Below are 6,058 nucleotides of genomic sequence, written 5' to 3' on the forward strand. Positions count from 1 at the left end.
CTCGACCTTGATTATTCTGGATATCACAGAAACCTCATCCAATAATTGTTTATAATCCGAAATCGGAATAATCGAGGTCTGGTTAATCGAGACTCGACAGTATTATCTGGTGTCTCCAACGTAACGAAAAATATTTACAATTAACCTACCAAGAGGGCTTTTTGTTGTGGCATTATCAATTATATATCCATACAGGTCAAACTTCATATTTTTCTGATTTATCCAAGCATTTGGGTTTATCCGGACAAAGCGAGTTGTGATCGGTGGATCGATGGGAAGGATATAAATCTTGTCATAGCCGTAATGTACTGGAAATGTCTGATGATTAAAATAAATTCAATTTGATATTTTCTTATCACCACCATCGTAAATATACGTATAGGTAAAGAACGAAACGGCTCAACTGAATGGGTAGCAGTCGAATAGGTAGAAAACGCTCGGGGGTACTAAACGACTGGTAACCAGTCAAAATGAAGCACACATATAAATGATGCTTTCCAAATTAATTCCTTTGTAAGGATGTATATAGTTTCCAAAGAATTTCGTCATTGCTAGTATAGAAACAAAGATATATAGCTCTTTCCGGTTCAGATCCCTTTACAGCCAGCTTTTGAAGCAGAAAAAATATTAAAAGTTATATGTAATCGTACTCGATGAATAATGATACATTAAAACAAGGGCACTATTCGAATTTCTTTCGCTTAGGTGTAGGATTTCACATGATTTAAATTTTACGCTTATATCATTCATCGATTGGATGGTTTGTCGAGTGTTTTATATATAAAGGCTGATAGTTTCGAAAGAAACTGTTTGGGGCTGCGTCGTTGGGAGTAACGAGATAATTTGGATATATCAACAAAGTTGAAGTGGTAAATTGGCCACCGTAACGATTACAAAAGCTGACGTTTCGAGCGTTAGCCCTTCGTTTTATATATAGACTGAGAAGGACGTTGCAGAAATGAAAAGATTAAAAAAAAATTAAAGAGATAAGGAAAGAAAAATTATAAACCTGTAGATTTCTTTTCTTTCTATGAAACATGCAACCTTCTACAAACACGAAGTGTTTGTTCTGAATAAATACGATGTGTCATCCAAATGAAAAAAAGAACAGGCCCGGTTGTCTCAGAAAGGTAGATAACGTGGATAAATCTCCATCCGGTCGATAGGGTGGTACTTTCCTGTCAACAGTTATCCTCTGGATAGCGATTTATCCTTTGGAGTGAGTTATACGCCCTTTGAACATCTGGACCCAGGACTTTAATCGCCTCTCCCCCTCTGTAGTTTGTTGTATCAAAAATGTCTCCATGGCTAAAAATGTCTGTGCTTTTGGATTAAGGATGAAGTCCATGACCTCACTCACCATTTCAAAGCAAACTTTCTTCACAATTCCACTGCAATATCGGGAGCCTAACGATGCCTGAATCGTTAGAGTCAAATTTAGGCCTCACTGAACAGCGTACGCACGTGAGTTAAGGAAAATTTCAGACATGCGCAGTTGACGTCGCTTGTTGTGTTTACTTCTCCCCTGTACGCTTTTAAAACTTTACCGTTGAATATCTTATCAAAACACAAAGTCTCTGATAGGTTAATACTTAAACTGCGAAGACTGCAACGGAGTTAAGGATTCCACCGTTTTATTTTTTTTCTTTTCTTCGACTTAGTGGTAGGAATGCTATTTTTTCGTACTGTTTTGTCATTCATTGCGCGTGGTGTTTATTATTTGGAATTTCGAAACGGACAAGTTCAAGAATTGGCATCGTAGTTTCAAGTCAAATTGAGGTTTGGAGTCCACTGTTGTTCGTATTAAAGTTATTTTCATGTTTTTTAACGCGCGCTCGAGATGTAATGGAGGATTGAAATATATCGACTGAGTAAAGCAAGCACTCGATGCTCGAGGTAAGATTATAAACTAGGTGATCTTGACCCTATCTTGGGGGTGTTGGTGGTAATGGGTCGATTAGCTTACATTCAATATCGCCCACCCGAGATCGAGAGTGAACTCCGGTTTATTCGTCAACAGGAACCAAGAGCAGTTAATTATCAATCACTTCTTGAGTTCTCGGTGGTACTATTGATGATGTTTGACTGATATCGATTGTTAAATCAATGCTTATTTCTTTTGGGCGCTTTGAATGTGGAGGATCGACCAATACACTGATTCTTTTTCGACCACACTGCATATTCATATTTGTGTTGGTCCAGATTTAGAGGCTCTGACAAGTTGCCTGTATGTGAAAAAAAATTCCATCGGTGTAGATATTTAATAGGGGCGAAGAAAAACGTTTAAAGAGGAGAGAGGATTCATTACGGGTCAGATTTGTACTACTTATCTTTTACACGGAATAAGGAAAAACAGGATAATGAACTTGGCACATTTTTAACAGTTCCAGTGTTTAAATCTAATTTATTACTGTTATGCATTGTACACTAACTGTATGTAACATAACATTGGCTGCATCACTTAGCTTTGCCCTTCCTGTACAAAATGATTCACTTAATGTACAAGAACACCTATACACAAGTCATGTACTTGTCACATTAAAAGTTACCTACTGCTAATCATATGTTTAATTATACATGTGCAACATTAAAATGATATAATCTACATGTAGTTAAATATTACATTAATTTATTATGGTCTTAAACTGCTGTAGTGAAGTGACAGCATTTCAATGTTTGTAATGTTCTACTAAGCTACAGTCATGCATAACAATTTAAAATCAGATATATTACAGCTTCATTTACCTACTGTTCATTTTGAATGTAATGTTCAATTCATTTAATTCAAGATCCAATACAACATGATTAAATACATGCATGTCTCAGCTTTGGCTCCATGCACTGTACTTATACCCTGCAAAACCAGTTACAATGTTGCAAAGCTAACATACTACATACACTAAAACTGATATTGAGCTCTGTTCATTTAACTAAAGTGGCATATACAACATGCTTTTATCAGGTGAGTTCTAACACGTTGCATTGAAACATTTATTAATTTTTAGATGTGTCTCTTTGTGTAAAAATGCATTCATGTTGAGGTACATTTACTTCATGCAGTGTGGGTCAGTGAAATGAGTTCTTATGTACAAAACTAAAATGTTTAAAAACTACTGAGCCACCCCCATGACTACTTTATTCTTCATGAGTAGGCAATGGCGTAATATGCACAGTCATGTGGGACCTGGAAAGACAAGTAGTTGGAGGTTGGAAGACATTTGGAAGGTTTTGTAAACACAACTGGCATTCTCTTGGTAGATCATAAATTGGTAGCTCCTCCCCATAGTTCCACACCTTTAGCGCTGCTAGCTGCATGAGTCTTGGAACTTGTCCATCAGGTGTACTGGTAACTCCCTCAATTACTGTTGGGCTGAATAACCTTTGTCCCTCCAGTGCAGATGTTCCCTTGGCAGAAGCTTTCCAGTGAAGTTTAAGTTTGTGACCATCAACTTTTAGTGACTGAATCATATCTGGTAAGTCATTGTTTACTTTCATTTCTATCCAAGCTTTAGGGTAAACATCCTTTGCTGTAAGTGGCCCATGTGTGCTGTTTTCTCTAATCTTGTTTAAGTTCTTTCTTGCCTCTTGCAAGAGGTCTGTGGTGAGCATTTGGGCATATTCTTTCATTCTTTCTTCATGAACTTCACGTGCGGCTTCTGTGGTCCTGGTCTTGGTTTTTCCACTGTGCAGAATGTTCTCAACAAATGTGATTGAAGCCTGTTTTGATAACTCTGACATGTTATCACTAAGATACAGTTGCGAAAGGTTGAACTGTCTTTCTGCAAGAACATTGTTAACTGGAAGACTGAAAATGTGCTTGGAGTAGAACTCAAACAGGTTTGGAGTGACTTCTTTACTTATGAGTGAGCTCTGTTGTGATAAAGCCATTTCTTTGATCTCACATAGCAACTGGGGTTCCTTTAATTTCCAGTGAGTGGCCCATTTAATTAATCCAACTCTGTCCGTAGAGACCAATGTGAGAATGTTCTGTCCATGAACATGAAAGGGAATGTTCACTGACTTTTCTTTTTGATTTTCAGATCTGACTGGAATTCCAAGAAGCTTTAAAACTGAATGCCAGAAATGACCTTGGTATCTCTGATCAGCTCCCTTTCCAAACAACTTAGTAAAAGTTAACCACTCTGCTCCATGATCTTTCATTACTTTAAGTGCTTCTTGTAACATCGGCCTCTGCACTTGTTTGTGAAAATGGTCAATAGCTACTGGGTCTCTCAATGACATCTTTACCTGTTGTGATGTTACAGGAAAATGTTCTGATGGAGACTTCAACATTTCACTATTTAAAGTTTCGTGGTGCTTCAAAACAGTTGCTGGCCATAACCAGGCAAGGTAACCACTTGAAAAACCAAGTTCTGTATCACTAGCTTGGGATGTGTTCAGAGATGGAATGATGAACTTGTCAAGGAATTCAAACAAAAACTTGATTTCAACTTGAATCATAGGACTTGAGCTCATCTTAATGACATCTTGCCAAATAGTGTGGTGGCTATCTGATTTTGGCAATCTTTGAAGGAGATGCTCAGCCAGCTGTAGACAAGCTTTTCCATACTTAAGATACCACTGGAGTATCATGAATCGTGATTTTGATTTTATTGTTTTGGGAATGGCAAGAAAGCCTTTCTGCGCAGAAGGTAGATCATTCTCCTCATTTAGGATTGAGCACACTTACCATTACACCTAAAGTTCTGCCTTTAATAAGATTTGAATATTATAACACTTGGGTTGTATTTTTATGTGGTATCCTACAGATGAGGAAGAAGTTGTGCCTAAGAAATTAAAACCCTCTGCCAAACAGACAGAAACAAAAGCAACTAAGGAGGTCCAGCAAGTTAAAGAGAGGTAACATTCAATACTCGTTTTTCATTATATTTGATATATTTTAGTACCAAACCCTTGTGTTCATTTAGAACATTGGATATTAGTCTAGCTAGCAGGGCTCGACACTAACGGTAGCCCTCTAGCCACAGACTATAGTAGAAATTCAGTTTTGGCCAGTTGTTTTCAATTTCCACTAGCCAGTTTGGCTGGTAAATAAACTGAAATTGTCATCAAAATCTAAGATGTCGCTAGCCACTTGCCTAGTAAGTTGAAAATTTAGTTTTGAGCCCTGGCTAGGGATTCCTCTGGATTCTTTACAGAATTCTCTAGCTAAATTTTAATTGTACAAGTTTTTTTTTTTCTTTTTTCACTCTATGTCATCAGAGGTAGAGAATGTTAGACTTGCCTTTGGACACTGCTTTCGTGCTAACACATTTCACCCTTTGATCTTCAGGAGTGACCAGTATTTAATTTTTCGTTACAATAATAATTATTATCACCCCTGAATCACACAGTGAGGTCCTGAGAATGAAAGAAGCTCTTGATTGTTAAATAAATAATTCTCCTTTCCAGCATCATAGGAGATGTATAGAGAATGGTATGGAGAATATGTATACTGATGTTAGGGTGAAAAAAAAAAACACCACCAACAACAACATGAGGGAGACAGTGTAAAACAGTCACCAAGAGAGAATTTTAACACAACATTCTTGACATTATTGAAATACTACTTCATGGACTTTTGTAGTTATCAAATAATATATATATATATATATATATATATATATATATATATATATATATATATATTTTTATTAATATTATTTCTGTTTCAGTCCAGTCAAACCTAAAGAGAAAAAAGTAACCTCTGCTCTTGATTTCTTTGGTTCAACTCCAGTGGAAAGGGAATCCAGGAAAACATTTGCTAATAAAAGAAAACAGGTCAGTGACTAACTGTACTTCTGTGTCATTCCTTTCTTATGGGGCAGGGGGGAGGTAGCAAGGATTGGTGTGAGAACCGTTCCTGGTTCACCCACAAAATAATTTTGAGAAAAAATTCAGGCATCATGTGTAGTTTAAACAGTATTTCACGCATCACGTGAGGTAGCAAGGAAAACGTTAAACTTCACTATGCCATGTCTTTCTGTAAAATCCAGGTATCATGTATGAATCAGACACTCTCTCATAGTAAATTGTTTGTCAGCTTGGACTATAGTTA

The sequence above is a fragment of the Stylophora pistillata genome, chromosome 2 (genome assembly GCF_964205215.1).
Source record: "Stylophora pistillata chromosome 2, jaStyPist1.2, whole genome shotgun sequence".
In the NCBI taxonomy this organism is placed as follows: Eukaryota; Metazoa; Cnidaria; class Anthozoa; order Scleractinia; family Pocilloporidae; genus Stylophora; species Stylophora pistillata.